Genomic DNA, 16701 nt, shown 5'->3' on the forward strand with positions numbered 1-16701 from the left:
AGCCGCCGCCCGGCACGCCGCTCAGGCGCGCGTCCTCAGCGCTGCAGGAGCAGTTGGGCCCGCGGATGCTCTCCTCTCCCATCGCGCACACCGCCAGCAGCGCCAGCAGCAGCGCGGCGACTAGCCGCCGCCTGGCTACCATCGCCCCGCATTCTTCCCCTGCGCAAAGAAAAAATAATATATATAAAAAAAACACCGACACGGCTACGATGGTGATGATTAGGTGTAGCGACCCTTTTTTCCATCCCGACTTCCGTGTCTTGCATGAAAGTAGGAATGTTAATTTACCTATACATTGACTGGTATTGAGGGGTTTTGTTTTATCCCGGCTAGTTCTTAAATTAACCCCAGTGAGTCACTACACGTATTGTCTTCCCAGTATTCAAGGAAAAAATCCGAAGTAAATTAATACTAGTGTTTTCAATAGATTCTCGTTCACTTGTTTCAGTTACTAGTCTGCAATTTATTCTTGGTGAAAATCACGTAACCTAATTATTTATGAACCTAAATCGAAGTAAAGTTCAAGACGAATAGTCAGTTTCAAATTAACATGTTATTTTATTTAACAATAATTATTAATAAATCAGTTCATTCACACCATCGCATTCAAAGGGGATCTTTCAATAAGTATCTAATCTGGAATCCCGTCAATATCAGAGATACTGAACAATGTTCTGTCACTTTCGATAAAAAGATTGTTCCCGTTTGATATCCATAAACTGTCAGGAACTATGATTACTAGTCGCTGGAAGTAAAGCTTTTCCACTATCACAATGCAAAGTCCGAATCTGTCCAAAAATCGTTAATTCCGTAAAATATTTAAATCTTCACACGACGTGACGTTAAAGTCAGGGAGATTACTGATCACCTCCCCGTTCCTCTAATATGACAAAAGTTCTAATTCTGATCTGAAATTAATGCTTCCCAAAAAACAATCTCGTCGCGATTTATTCTTGCGCCCTGGTTTAATAAAGCTCCTATTGTTGCTTCCTAAAGCTGTACGTCCTAATTGACTTCGAACAGACTAGAGGAGAGAGACTGGAGTATCATAATTACATTGTATGTGTATTTATAGTTTAGTAAAAGCTATCTTTGGCGTTCAAGACTAACGTTCTGTGACTACAATATTGATTTTCTCATATATAAGAATAACTAATAGCTTAACCATTTCTATCGTTTTCCCCCCCTCCCATTCTTCCAAAATTTACGATTAAAATTCTTTTCTTTTTCTATTATTTTTCTACTATAGATTTCCCTCTATTTGTCTCTTATTTCTATTTCGTAAATTACTACTTGTGGAGGGGCTTGGGACGTTTTCTGAATTTATATTTCGAGGGCATGGGAGCTAATTTGGGTGCTATTTTGGTTTATTAACACCGAGAGGCGTTGTAGGTGTTACATAGGGTTCCAGCGTGATAAGCTGCTAGTTTTTCTGTGATGGGCTTTCAGTAAGTGGTACAACGCAGTTTTCTTTCGGTTAAAATAATTCGGCATTTGTTGTGGAACATCGTGTAATATTCCCCCTTCAGCCTTATACTTTCCTGAAGTTCCGATAGGTGGCGGTGCTATAAGTAGTCCTCAAAACGGCGTCTGTTACGGAGGTGCTTTCCAAGCAGAGCTGTCATTGACTTTCTTTTGGCGGGAAACCAGGTTATCGTAGATGTCTGCGGAAACATGGCAGTGAACAAAAGCACGGTGAGTCGTAGGGCAGGCGTCTCGCATCAGCGCAGGGTCGAGCAAACCTGTCAGTTCTCCCGTGTGCCGACCGTCCTCACAGGGCTGTCACTCGTGCAATGCTGGAACGTGCGGACACTCTTATTCGACTTTATCGACAGGTCAGAAACAAACACCTCGCTGCACAACTGGAGTTCTGTTTTGGTACTGCTGACACACTCGTCCCCTATTTGGAGTGCTCAGAGATTTGCGCTCACTGGGTTCCCCGCTGTCGGACAGAAAACCAGAAAGAGCAAGCCTAACAGAAAACCAGAAAACCAGAAAGAGCACCAAAGTCCATCTATTTGGCCCAATGAAGCCTGTAATCCGCCGGAAGCAGCACGTGGATGATGTGGAGGTTATTGATGCAATAAGTCGTTGGCTTCGAGGTCGACCAGTAGTGGTACCATGCGGGCACACATGCATACAGGTACTCAAACTGCGTGAACAATTTCAGGATGTCGGATTGGATCATTCCCGTGTCATATTGACAACAAAGCACTCAGAAATAGGTAGTAGAGTTTTGTGACGCTCTTCTTCCTTGGATGAATCTTCCAATGAATCTCAGCCTAGCATCTGCCTCTCTTAAAATTAGTTGTACGTGGTCATTACACTTTAGAATGCCCCGGACGGTTACTGATAGATATTTCACGGTTTTTACTGTTTCCAGTGTTTTTCACCAGCAGCGAAATCGAACAGTAATGGATGTCTTCACCGATTCATCGGGCAATATATTACGTTTATTTACGCCAACGCTCTGCTATGCTGATGTTCCTGCATTTATCTACAGTCTTCAGGCGTTGCAGAATTCCTATACACAACAGCATTGTCTGCAAAAAGCTCATATGGCTCCAGCATTATCAACTAGTGAACAGCCGGCCGCGGTGGCCGAGCGGTTCTAGGCGCTTCAGTCCGGAACAGCGCGACTGCTACGGTCGCAGGTTCGAATCCTGCCTCGGGCATGGATGTGTGTGATGTCCTTAGGTTAGTTAGGTTTCAGTAGTTCTAAGTTCTAGGGGACTGATGACCTCAGATGTTAAGTCCCATAGGGCTCAGAGCCATTTGAACCATTTGAACTAGTCAACAATAATGGGCCTGCCGCACTTACATGTAGTAGAGACGATTATGGTTAAAATAGATTAAAGTAACAATAACCGCTTAAACCAAAAAGGTAGAACAGACGAAGACCACAAACAGGACTTAAATTACAACACTGATCTCAAGAAGGCTACCAAATTCAGTAACAGAAAACACAGATATAAGCAACGCAGGTAATTGTCGGTAAATGTATTACAAAATAGCAACAGAAAAATATTGGATTACGTTTCATGTCGTTTTTTCGGTTTTCAGCCTGAAAACAGGAATGAAGCACCTCTCCATTCGAACCTATCTTATGCAAGTCTCATCAATGTTTAACTTCTGCAACCTACAGCCATCGGAAGCTGCTTGTTGTAGCCAAGCCGTAGTCTCCCTCTAAAATTCTTGACGAATTTTTGATACCTTAGAATGTGCCCTATCAATAGATTCTTTCTTTTAGTCAAGTTGTGTCACAATTTTTTTCCAAGTCGACCTAATGCCATCTAATTAGTTATTCTATCTATAAGTTTAATAATTATGGAAACGTTATAGAGTGGGAGAACTGTAGTGTTGTTTTTCCATGTCATTATATGCTGGACACTAAAATATTTGATAAAATGATAAAGGACCAAAAGACCATAAGGAAATCATAGAGGAAGAGGTTATTATACAAGCGAGATATTCAGACACTTTTAGCCTTGGCGTGTGTCTGAACGCATTTAAATAATGAGTGCTGGTCGCCACTTAGAAGTGAGTCTCTGTCAACATGACTCTGACGACCTCATTTCGTATTGTTCGCCCCACCCCCTCCCCCCTCCGCCACACACACACACACACACACCCCGTACTCCAGAGTAACACGCGTGAGTCATATCAAGGTCTAGCCCGCATGTTACAATTTCATATTCAACGTGAGTACTTCGTCAGCAGCCAGAGTTCACTATTCAATAAGTCAGTTACATAATCGTTGGAACTTGGGACCTGTAAACAAAAACTAAGACAACCAAATCGTTTACATAGGGCAGGCGCTCGAGTGTCTTCCACTTGAATTGGCGTAACTGTCAGGCACGTTGACGTAACATATCTTTCCGCAGTCTAAGTAACGCCACTATCACTTGCTAACAAGGATACAAAATAGTGGCCACATACAACTGACAGAATAGAAGAAATGGTGTCATCGAAGCTGTAACTTGACAGATCCAGTTTTGTAATTCCCACGGATGTAAAGAAAACTGCGATACTCGTCTTCAGTTTCGACCAGTGACGTATTGAAATCGCGACAATGTACACAACAAGCATCATATCATTGGCGATATTCTGAAACATAAACAACACAGTCGGTTCTGATTAGCAGAATTTACTAAACTGGAAAAACTATTTCGAATTACTACTATTATGAGCAATCACACATATCTGGTAAAGAAAACGATTCAAGTATCGTATAAACATGTTCTACGGCTCTAAAAGGCATCACGCACGCAGTAAAATCACATCAAATGTTTATCGGAAGTAAGTCGTAGCTAGTATCGTAAAATACACTTTACATTAATAGATCGGGTCGAGTGTGCAACACGTAGTTTTGTGTATATGTACTTGTGTGTATCAAGAGTTACTCAAAACGGTTAACACCCAAGAAGAACATAAACTGTTTATAGGAAGCAACACGAAACGAACAACGTAAGAAAGCCGTACAGCTACAGTGCGGCTCACAGTACATCTAAGCTAGTACCGAAAAATACTCTTTAGTTGTCTTAAGTGGAGACTGCAATACGCAGTTACGAATATATGCTGTATGTACACACAAAGACAAGAAAGGACGCTCCACAAAGAAATTATCCGAATGGGACGGAATTCGGTAGATGTGTTGTACAAATGAATACAGTTTTCAGAAAAAAATCAGACTTATTCAAGAGAAAGAGCTTCACAAACCGAGCAAATCAGTAACGCATTGGTCCACCTCTGGCCCTTATGCAAGCAGTTATTCGTCTTGACATTGATTGACAAAGATGTCTCCTGAGGGGTATCGTGCCAGATTCTGTACAACTGGGGGGTCAGATCGTCAATGTCCCAAGATGGTTGGAGGGCCCTGCCCTTAATGCTCCAAAATTCTCAATTAGGGACAGATCCGGCAACCTAGCTGGCCGAGGTAGGCCCAGCATGGCTTCCCACGAAACGGTGCTGTGGATGACAACCGAAGGGTCCTGCTATGAATTCAAATGGCACCCCAGACCAACAGTACTATTTTTCGGGCCATATGGCAGGTGACAGGTTGGTATCCCATCGCTGTCCACGGTCTCTCCAGACACGTCTTCGGCCTAGAATGTCATCGACTATAATTGTTTTCACTGATGAGTCCCACTTCGAGCTGAGCCCTGACGACCAGTTCAGGTGCGATTGACGACGTCCCAGATACCGCTGGGATACCAACCTGATAGTCGCACTCCAAGCGGCCCGACAACCGGGAGTGTTGGTCTGAGGTGCCGTTTCTTTTCACAGCAGGACCCCTTTGGTTGTAATCCGCGGCACCCTCACAGCACAGCAGTACTTCGACGATATTCTACGCCCCGTTTTGCTTCCCTTCATGACAATTTATCCTGGGCTTACATTTCAGCATGTTAATGTCCGCCTGTACACGGCGAGAGTTTCTACTGCTTGTCTTCGTGCTAAACTCTACCTTGACCAGCACCATTGCCGAATCTCTCTGCAATTGAAAACGTTTCGAATATTGTGGACAGGGTCCTCCAACCATCTCGGGATTTTGACGACGTAACGCGCCAGGGAATTTGGAACGATACCCCTTAGGACATCCAGCAACACTATAGACCAATGCCAAGCCGAATAACTCGTTTACTGTTTTTCTGTATATATACATATCATCTACCGATTTCTGTCCCATTCGGATAATTCCTTCGTGGTGCATAGCTTTGTTTATTTGTCCTAGAGTATGTGTATCGTGAGTAAATCGAAATGGTTATCACAACAAGAATTTTAACTGTTTATCAGAAACGAAACGAATTAGGAGTAGCTGTTAGCGAAGGTACGAGCTTACGGAATAAGTTCACAGACATGTGAATGGCTCGAGGACTTGTTAAATAGTAGAACCCAGTATATTGTCCGCCACGGCGAGTGTTCAGCAGAGACAAAGGTATCGTCAGGAGAGCCCCAGGGAAGTATTGTAGGACCACTGTTGTTCTCTATTTACATAAATGATTTGGCGGACAGTGGAGGGGGGGGGGGGGGGCAGCAATCTGCGATTGTTCGCTGATGCTGCCGTTGTTTACAGTAAGGTGTCGAAGCTGAGTTATTGTAGGAAGATACAAAATGACTTACACAAAAATTCTAGTTGGTATGATGAATGGCAGTTAGCAATAAATGTGGAAAAATGTTAGTTAACGAGGATGGGTAGGAAGAACAAACCTATAATGTTCGGATACAGTATTACTAGTATCCTACTTGACACAATCTAATCGTATAAATATCTGGGCGTAATGTTGCAAAGCGATGTGAGGTGGAACGAGCGTGTGACAACTGTGGTAGGGTAGGCAAATGGTTGACTTCGGTTTATTGGGAAAACTTGAGGAAAGAATGGTTCACCTGTAAAGGAGACTGCATATAGGACGCTGGGGCGCCCTACTCTTGAGTGCTGTTAGAGTATTGAGATCCGAACGACGTCGGATTGATGGACGACATGGAAGCAATTCAGAGGGCGGCTGCTTGATTTGTTAATGATAGGTTCGAACAACACGTAGGTGCTACGGATATGCTTCGGGAACTCAAATGGGAATCCCTGGAGGGAAGGAGACATTCTTTTCGAGGAAGACTTTTGAGAAAGTTTAGAGAACCGGCACTTAAAGCTGACTGCTGAACGATACTACTGCCGCCAACATACATGGCGCGTATGGACCACAAAGTTAAGATACGAGAAATTAGGACTCATATGGAGACGTACATACAGTCGTTTTTCCCTCGCTCTGTTTGCGAATGGGACATGGGGGGAGGGAGGGAAATGACAAAATGACAAGTAATGTTAAAGGGTGCTCTCGCGACGCTCCATACGGTGGCCTCTACGTAACAGAAGCGACAATATTTTGTTTCTCAGTAATAGCAGAGAGAATAAATAAAATTTCTCTCGGAAACAACCAAAATATCACAACATAGGCCTATAGGGCTATAAGGAAATGCAGTTCCCAGAACTCAATAAGAAGAGACTTCACAGCAGCCATTAGCATTTCGTTATTAGTGACAGCCCTCGCTTACCGCAGCTTCCCCTGGAGCCTCTCCCACATGCACTTACTGTTGTGAATCTTCGCAGTATAAGGGAACCATAGGTAATATATATATATATATATATATATATATATATATATATATATATATATATATATATATATATAATCGGTACGATGAAAGAACATCAATGAAAGCTTACATTAAAAAGTCGCCTTAGTGCGGTTGCTTCGTGTAACGCTATTTTGAGTAAGTCTCTGTGACAACGCCACAATCTTGACTATTGCTTCCGCGGAAGTTCGAATCCTCCCTCGGGCATGGGTGCGTGTGTTTGTCCTTAGGATAATTTTGGTTAAGTAGTGTGTAAGCTTAGGGACTGATGACCTTAGCAGTTAAGTCCCATAAGATTTCAGACACATTATTGCTCCCGCTAGCAGCTGTTTGCACTCACAGCGTAAAGATAGTAATAGGATTGAGAACTTTGGCGTACGAAGTGTAGGCATAAGACCGACACAACTACTTTTCTGAACGAACTAGGATTTCTGTTAAGCCAGTGTAGACTGCAGTAAGTGTCCATACGTCGCAAGACTAAAATAGAAGCGCATAGGAAGAATTTGTGAGCTGCTGAATATTTATCGGAGCACTTCCGTACGAGCTCATTATTTGCCGTAACAGTGACAAGACTTAAGGGGAGAGCAGAAAGGGGAAGAGCAGAATTCTGGAATGTATTAGTACCAGTTGCCAAGTGTTAATGTCCATAAAATTACATAGAATAATGAATGGCTAAGCAGAAATTCTTCCCCAAGAATCACGGATTAAACTTTTGGTCTGTTCTATCATCCTAAACTCTCCTCTCACTTTAGACTTTCCTATGCTGCCTACCAGTCGGTTTATAGTATAAAGCTAATTTGTCATGTCTTGCATTTCTTGTCTTAGTAGAGGATGTCCCATGAAGGAAGTAACTTACGAGTGCATAATAATGTAGAAATTTACTGACGAAATTAAGTAACTGACATGTTATTGCAGTGATGTATGAAATGTGATATTGCTCAAATGCCGTTCTCGACTCTGCAGACACACACTAATTCTCTCGATGAAATTTTCCGTAACATTTGGGCATACTTGCACTTCCAATTTTGAAATTACACACTCAATCTCGGCGTTGAGGTCTGGTACGTCGGGGTACTTACGAGGAAATCAATCACATGGTGTCAGATCAGATGAGTTGGGTAGCTAATTCACTCAACCTTTGCGAGAAATCACGCGACCAAGACATCTCTCTCGTTACCAGTCTGCGCTGATGAGCCACAACTTTACGACCATCAACTTAATAGCTTGTTTGTCCGCCTTTGGATCTAAATACATCAGTCATTCTGCGTATCAGGGTCAGACAGTTTGTTGGTAGTTTTGTGGAGGTGTATAGCATTAGATGTCTACGTACAGGTGATGTAATTCGGTGCCGGCCGAAGTGGCCGTGCGGTTAAAGGCGCTGCAGTCTGGAACCGCAAGACCGCTACGGTCGCAGGTTCGAATCCTGCCTCGGGCATGGATGTTTGTGATGTCCTTAGGATAGTTAGGTTTAACTAGTTCTAAGTTCTAGGGGACTAATGACCTCAGCAGTTGAGTCCCATAGTGCTCAGAGCCATTTGAACCATTTGTAATTCGGTAAATAACGGGCCGCTGATTTGTGTACGCGATGATGGCGCCCGATAGCGACCCATGTGGGTTCCACAGGATTTACATCACGTGATCGCCAAGACATCACCGTGAGATCCCTATATGTTCCTCTAACCACTGCAACACGTCCTGGCTCCGAGACACGGACAATTATGCTGCTGAAAGACGACATAGCAGTAGGGGAAGACATCGAGCGTGAAGGGACGCAAGTGGTTCGCAGCAGTCAGTGTGTCTTCGACTATTACCTCGGGTCCGGTGTAAGCACAGGAAGAGGTCTCCCATAGCATAACACTGCTCCCACCAGCCTGCGTCAGTGGCGCGCTGCACGATTCGAGCCGCCTTTCCCCTCGACGACGACGTTTGTGGAGACGACCACAGACCTAGTGTAGCAAAAATGTGAATCACCCGAAGAGCCGACACGTTTCCATTAATCAGCGGTCGAATCGCGATGGAACCGTGCCCACTACAACCGTAACTGACGACGTCGTTGGGTCGACATATGAACACGTAGGGGTGGTCTGCTGCGGAGCTCCGCGTTCAACAATGTACGATGAACGGTGTGCTCCGAAACGCTTGTGTGAACACCAGCACTGTGCTCTTTCGACAGAGATACTACAGATCTCCATCTATCCTATTTTACACAGCAGACAAGCATCCGAACCCCACGTTCTGGCCGGCCCGTGTGGCCGAGCGGTTCTAGGCGCTACAACCCGGAACCGCGCGACCGCTACGGTCGCAGGTTCGAATCCTGCCTCGGGCATGGATGTGTGTGATGTCCTTAGGTTAGTTAGGTTTAAGTAGTTCTAAATTCTAGGGGACTGATGACCTCAGATAGAGCCATTTGAACCATTTTGAACCCACGTTCTGTGAAGAGCCGTGAACGTCCACCCATTTAGCGCGTAGTGGTAGTTTCGCTGCCCTCCTGCCACTTTCCGTAGCGCTCACGACAGTAGCACGTCAAAATTCGAATAGCTTTGCCGTTTTCGAGATACTGGCCTTCACAGGTCCCGCGTAATAATAATCTGCCCTTGGTGAAAATCGCTTAGCTCAATGGGTTTCCCCATTTGCGGCCCATATCTTCCCCTGTCCGTGTCTGCTCCGCTTACACACTTTTGTAACCGCGTCACGTGCCGTCAACGCCACCAGGCGATGTCCAACTTCGCCATAGGCAGGGCCATAATGATTTGGCTTATCAGTGTGTGTCATTTCCGATGCCATCTCCCAAGAAGTACGTCACCATTACGATCTGAGCCCAGTCACTCGATATGGATCTAATGGCTTTTCTATAACACTCGAGGGTTCTGTATGTGCCAATTCGAACAATTTTGGTTGTTCGTGAAGCCATTCAACAGGAAGTGCACCTTATCAGTGAACATCATTTACTTGGAGAAAATGTTGTCCATTCTTCGTATCGCAAGCACCCAATAGAAGAAGGCTCGGCGCTTTTCGTGTCGTTTGGCTTCGGTTCTTGCCAGTTGGGTTTTACAGTCCCAAACGTGCAGATCATCTTCCAGAATTCGCTGGATGCCGGTTGTGCAAATATCCAATTGTTGTGAACGTCGGCGAGTAGATTTCGCCGGACTTACAGGAACGTTATTGCTGAAGATAGCGATTTTTTCCTAAACGACGATGCGAGGAGGTTTTGATGTGAACAACCGAACTGGTTTTCTCAAATTTTGCCATCAATTTCATCACAGTCGGCTTATTCTAGCACATCACGTTGACCAAATATTCAACGGAGTTTGTGAACAGTCTCTGCACAATATTCACCACGTTTGTAATAAGTTTTTAAGATGACAAATTCAGGTAGGTCGTGCAGCGCTCCGTTATTAACCACAAAGAAAATAAAAGGAAATCCTACAACTTTCGGTTTTACCAACTTATTTGAACAGAAATGGCGGGAATTTTAATAGTTGCATTTTTTGTCGGACACCCTTTATATGCTGACAACCAAAAGTTGCAATACCAACATCAGTTGACTGAAATTTTTCTTGAGAGAAATGTTATTTCGGCTGTCGAAACTTAGCCTTACGTTCTTTTCGTCGAGACTCAGTTTTCGCTATCATAGGAAAGCAGGGAGGAACCATTATTTGAAGAAACTTTTCAGTATTATCTCATAACTTGTGATGGATTGTACCATATACACTCCTATATTAAAAACTGTTCTTACTAAGTATTTTTATCACAGCCAATTTGACGTTTCTAGTATCTAAAATACTGTATTTGCTGTAAAGTTCTTTCCTATAAGGGGGCGATCAAAAAGTTTCCGATTGAGATCGTTGCTGCAGCTTATATGCAGTGTAGTGCGACTCGGACGTGGGTATACAGCCAGCGACACGTAGGCAAGGGTATGTGGTATTCGTGTCTTTCCGACGTGCATACGGTAAATGCTGAAACTCCGACAGTGGCGACGTTACTGCCAAATGCGTCCCAATAGGACCAACGAGCTGTTACTGTTTTCCTGGCTGCTGAAAGACAAACGCCGGTAGACATCCATCGGAGAATGAAGAGTATGTATGGGGCAGCATGTGTGTCATCCATCGTCCCCTCGTCCCAAGAAGTTCAAGAGCCAGATATCCGCTGGAAAGTGCGACGCTCACCCTGTTCTTTGATTACCGAAGACCATTACTTATTGATTTCAAGGAACCCGGTATCTCCATCACAGGAGAATGGTACTGCGCAACGCTGGAGAAATTACGGCGTGCAATTAAGGCGAAACGTCCATGATAAGCTCGACTACGAGTACTGCTGATTCATAACAACGCAAGTTCCCATATCGCTACAAAAAGGAATCTGTCACACTACAGCGTCAATAACACCAATTATTCTTCGCTGTCAGTTGTGTATGGCCTGTATTTTATATCTTTGGAATCAAGTGATAGTGTCGTTACGAGGCTGGGGAAAGATATTTTACGGCAACGCGCTTGACCGTTGGTGATGTGCTCGTGTAATTACTGACACGTGTGGTTGAACGAGAAGTGTAGCACCGATGAGAGGTTGGGTAGAAGTACATAAATACTCCAAAATCAACAGAAATTGTTCGTTGTGTTTGTTGATTGGAACATATTTAGCTCAAGTACTGCTTGTAAAGCAGTCCATTCAACAGAATATCTCTCCATCAAACGAGAATGTGATCTTGTTAGTACTAGGATTTAATTTGTGAGTCGGGAGCGTGTGGTAAACCTCTTGTTGTACCACAGACTGTTCTTCCAACGTTTCTATGGCAGGAGAGAATCTCTGCGGTTAATAAAACGGTTGCGTAACAGAAATTGAGGTGTGATCATCTAGGAAAAGTTTGAAATGTGTAGCGAGAAACGAGGAAAGTCACGGCCTCTTTCGACGAAAGGCTGAATACACACCGACCATCTCTTGGTATCTTACGAAAATCTAGGCGTTGCAAGCAATGAAATGCGTCAGACCAGGGACTACACTTCTTACGTACTGTACAGAGGTACTAGAGGCTATTAGGAGGATTGCAAAATATGAATCTTCGTTACCTGACTGCTGTGTGAAAGTATAATTAGTTCATGTATAGACTGTATAAGGAAATAGTAACTGTGGACCGAGCAGTCTGTATTCAAATACGACTGTGTCATTTATCACAAACGTTATTTTCGATATTTGAGAGTGTACTCACGCCAGACTTTTCTTCACTATCCCAGTAAAATTTCAGTGTGTTGGAATATAATGGATGGAGAAGGACACAGAAGAAACCAGCTAATGTGTGACTACAAGTGGGTGAATTCACTCACAGCTCAATGACAACTCATTATTCGTCTATATGCGAAATGAGAAACATAGTACTGGTGGCAACTGTTAGATACAAGTAGAAACTCAAAAGCCGAGACAAGACATATATTAGACAGCTTAGACATTCTCCATTCCTCACAATTTTGGTTGGCTATTGTAGACTATTATGTTTGATATCTCTTGTAACGGAGTGGATTCAAAGACGTTTTTTATTTGATTACAGAAGAATGGAAAAGCTTGTGGAAGGCAACATCGGTGAAGATCAGTTTGTGTTCTGAAGAAATTAGGAACACGTAATCCAATATTATCGACTACATATCTTACAGTTATAAAAATGTTATAGGAAGGCAGACCTAAGTTTAGAGAATTTCTAAATTCAGATAAACTTTTGATGATATTTACTGGAATATACTCTCCAAAATCTTGAAGGTAGTAGGGATAAAACACAGAGAGCGAAAGGTTATTCACTTCTTGTAGAGACACCAGAATGTATTTAAAGAGTCGAAAGACGTGGAAGGAAGGCAGTGGCTGAAAGGTGTGTGAGACAGGGTTGTTCAAACTGCACGCTGAGTAAATAGCAGAAGAAACCAAGGAGAAATCTGGAAAGGAAATTAAAGTCAGGGGCAACAAATTAAAAATTTGCAATTTGCTGATGGCGTTGTAATCCTGTCAAAGACTTCAAAAATCTTAGAGGAGTAGTGGACCGAATGGATAGTGTCTTAAAAAGCGGTATAGGTTCACATGAACCAAAGTGAAACAAGGTAAATCAGATATGTGGACTTCGGCAGTGCTGAGAGAATTAGATTAGGAAATGAGAGACTAAAATAAATGGACAAATTTTGTTATTAGAGAAGCAATAACTGATATGGCCAAAATAGAGAGGATATAAGATGCAGTCTGGCTATAGCAGGAAAGGACACCGGCATGGCTCCACATCCCTGTCGCTACCTTCCACTTACCTCGCTTTTTGACACGTGGTCACTTTAATGTGACTCGACAATGTATTTATGTGGAGTATAGTCTGGTACGGAACTGAGACGTTACTGATAAGGAGTTCAAATTGTTCAAATGGCTCTAAGAACTAAACATCTGAGGTCATCAGTCCACTAGACTTAGAACTACTTAAACCTAACTAGCCTAAGGACATCACACACATCCATGCCCGAGGCAGGATTCGAACCTGCGACCGTAGCAGCCTCGTGGTTCCGGACTGAAGCGCCCAGAACCGCTCGGCCACAGCGGCCGGCTGATAAGGAGTCAAAACAAGGATGAAACACATGTCTTTTGAAGGTGCTAATGATTAGATGGACAGATCGAGTAGCTGATGAAATACTGAACCGAATTGTAAAAAAAAAAAAAAAAAAAAAAAAAAAAAAAAAAAAAAAAAAAAGAACTTTACGGCACAACATGACTAGAAGCAGGCATAAATTGATAGGGCAAATCCTGAGGCATCAAGGACTCGTCTGTTTAATACTGGAGAGAAGTGCGGGCGGTAAAAATTGCAGAGGGGGGCTAGGGGACAAATACAGTAATCAGGTTCAAATGGAGTTACCTGCAGTATTTATTCGGAGATGGCGAGGCTTGCAGGGTATAGAGTAGTGTGGAGAGCTGCATCAGACCAGTCTTCGGTCTGGAAATCACAACAGCAGCATCCCGTCAAATAAATGTGATAACAAATGTGTGCGATTTTAACGGTTTCTAACGTACTACTACAGCATAAGATTATAGCTTGACGGTTCCAAAACACTGTAAGAATTGCCAAATAGAACATTACAGTCTAACGTCCCCATTTTAAACACCGCGACGATATATGTGCCATTCATAGCCTCAGTGTACTGTACACCGTCCATCCCTTAGTGCAACGGGTGAGGAAAGCAGTCACTTGTTCACTCCTGATGCCAACGGCCTTGCCGCAGTGGTAACACCGGTTCCCGTCAGATCACCGAAGTTAAGCGCTACCGGGCTGGGCTGGCACTTGGATGGGTGACCATCCGGTCTGCCGAGCGCTGTTGGCAAGTGGGCTGCACTCAGCCCTTGTGAGGCAAACCTGGGAGCTACTTGACTGGAAGTAGCGGCTACGGTCTCGGAAACTGACATACGGTCGGGAGAGCAGTGTGCTGACCACAAGCTCCTCCATACCCGCATCCCGTGACGCCTATGAGCTGAGGATGACACGGCGGCCAGTCGGTACCGTCGGGCCCTCATGACCTGTTCGGGAGGAGTTTAGTTTAGTTTTAGCTCATTCTTGATGGAGTCACTGTGATGTTTACGTGGGTTCGTGGTTACGTCGGTCTGACGGGAAACGACGCCGCTGACGCTGCTGCCAAGGCTGCAGTCCTGGTACCTCGGCCCGCTGGTTCTGCCACGCCCTCCGATGATCTCTGTGTTGCCGTCTGTCAGCAGGCGGTGCCACTTTGGCTTCACCACTGGTCCTCCCTTCATGGGGACAAGCTCGGGAATTAAGCCTCTCCCATCGGCTTGGACGACCTCATCCCGGTCGTCTCGCCGCGAGATCATTTCAGCTACATTGCGTAGTGGGCACTGTCTTTTTAACCATCGCCACTTGTTGAGTGACGTCCGCCTCCACTATGTGCTCACAGGCCTCAACCTCCGACGGTTCACCCTTTCATGACAGAATGCCCTTATTTTAACCACTTACGTTCTCATTTATGTTTGCCGTCTGAGTTGTCAGCCGTTTTAGCGAACAATGCGCGGACTGTCGACCGTGTTTTACTTTTTATCCGCCGTAGCAATACGGCGAAGGTCATTTAATCTTTAGTTCAAGAACTTTGTTCCTCTGTGACGTGTTTCATGGATTTTCCTTCAAGTTCCTGCCTTTAGCTGTCTTTCCTTCCGTCGCTTGGACTTGACGCGTAGTCGTTTTCAACTCTTTTTTTCCCCTTAGTGTTATATTGTTCTGACATGGGCGCGTATGACCCTAGTTTTTTTTGCTCCCTAAAGCAAAACAAAACCAACAAACAAACAAACAGAAACGACGATGAGTGCCAGTCCTGAATCGACGTCAGTTACATAATCGTCAGTGGTAATGCGACATGACGTCACCGTTGCTGCGACGTGGGAGCTGGCACGGCGCATGTGCAGGCGGAAGCGGCGCCGCCAAAGGCCGCACCTCCTGCTCCGTGCCTTCCTGCTGCTTCTGCCACTGGCAGAGCTGAGACGAAGACGCACCCTTTAGCATTTTTTGCGGATTCGGACACCGATATCGAAATGAACGCACCAGCGTTGGCGTTACAGTTCGGTTTCACGGCCACACCGCGAGCAGCGTGGAAGTCACGTCAGTTAACAATACCATCTGGCGTCGTAAACTAGGAGAATGGTGCGCGCTCTATCCTCGTCCAGTTGTGTTGATGTATCCGCAATTTCGCGATCGTCGACATTGGATTATTCCTCATTTGTTCTTTACGATCTGTCTACTGTTTTTCCGTCTACCATGCGCCATTTTCCTATCGGCCATTCACCGTTTTATAAGAAATTGGATGGTGAGCTAAGGGAACACAGCCCTCAGCAAGAACTGTGGGGAGGGGACCGACAGGTATAGCTGCACACTTGTTGTTTTGGGGAAAGTCGCCTCAGCCAGCATCATGCTAGTGTCGGGCTATTGTGCGGTTCTGTTACATATCCCCTCTAGATGGCTGAACTGAAGGCATTCGTCCCAGGCAACAAAACTCTACCAGCAGAAGGTAGGCGCTCGAACTACATTAAGAAAAATGCTTTCAGCAGATAAACATCTCCTGACTGTCCAAAAACATGGCAAAACAGCTCTGACATACCACAGGTTCAGAAGATGCTGCAGAGTTCGCAGCTAGTCTCGAGCAGAGATTTTAGCTTTTCCCGGGACTTGCAATTCTAGGCTAAATTGTAATTGGTGGTTGAGAGGGCACTTATTAGTGAAACAGAAGCGCCATCAGAAGGATGTTTTTTTAGAAAAGAGGGAAGAAATTGCGATCATTGTCTTTTTTTTATTTTGCTAACCCCTTCTTGGCGGGATATATTGGCCTTTGGCAGACTGATGTAATTTTAGAAAGGATTGGTGGCCGACTTTTTTAGGCAGGAAGAAGTGGCGTAGAAGAAAGGTTTTCGTGCCTGGGGTTGGTGTTGATCCAAGCTGCACCCTCAGCTGGAGCAGCCGATTGCAGTCCAACGTTAAAGTGCTTGACTGAATAAACCTAGCGTCAAACTTCATGGCAGTGAGACGCACAGTCGCCATCTATTCGTATTATACTAAAGATTATGGTA

General features: G+C 44.4%; 1 long non-coding RNA gene and 1 pseudogene across 1 annotated transcript in view; one reads left to right on the forward strand and one right to left on the reverse strand.

The window, feature by feature from the left end:
* Positions 1 to 46: 46 nt before the first annotated feature.
* The window catches only part of LOC126236352 (uncharacterized), a 294770-nt gene continuing 278115 nt past the window's right edge, over positions 47 to 16701 (reverse strand). The window contains exon 4 of the long non-coding RNA XR_007544900.1: positions 47 to 159. This is a non-coding gene — a long non-coding RNA (uncharacterized LOC126236352). The remainder of the gene's footprint in view (positions 160 to 16701) is intronic.
* On the forward strand, positions 14342 to 14459 carry LOC126238639 (5S ribosomal RNA; annotated as a pseudogene).

This window comes from Schistocerca nitens, chromosome 2, assembly GCF_023898315.1.
Source record: "Schistocerca nitens isolate TAMUIC-IGC-003100 chromosome 2, iqSchNite1.1, whole genome shotgun sequence".
Taxonomy (NCBI): Eukaryota; Metazoa; Arthropoda; class Insecta; order Orthoptera; family Acrididae; genus Schistocerca; species Schistocerca nitens.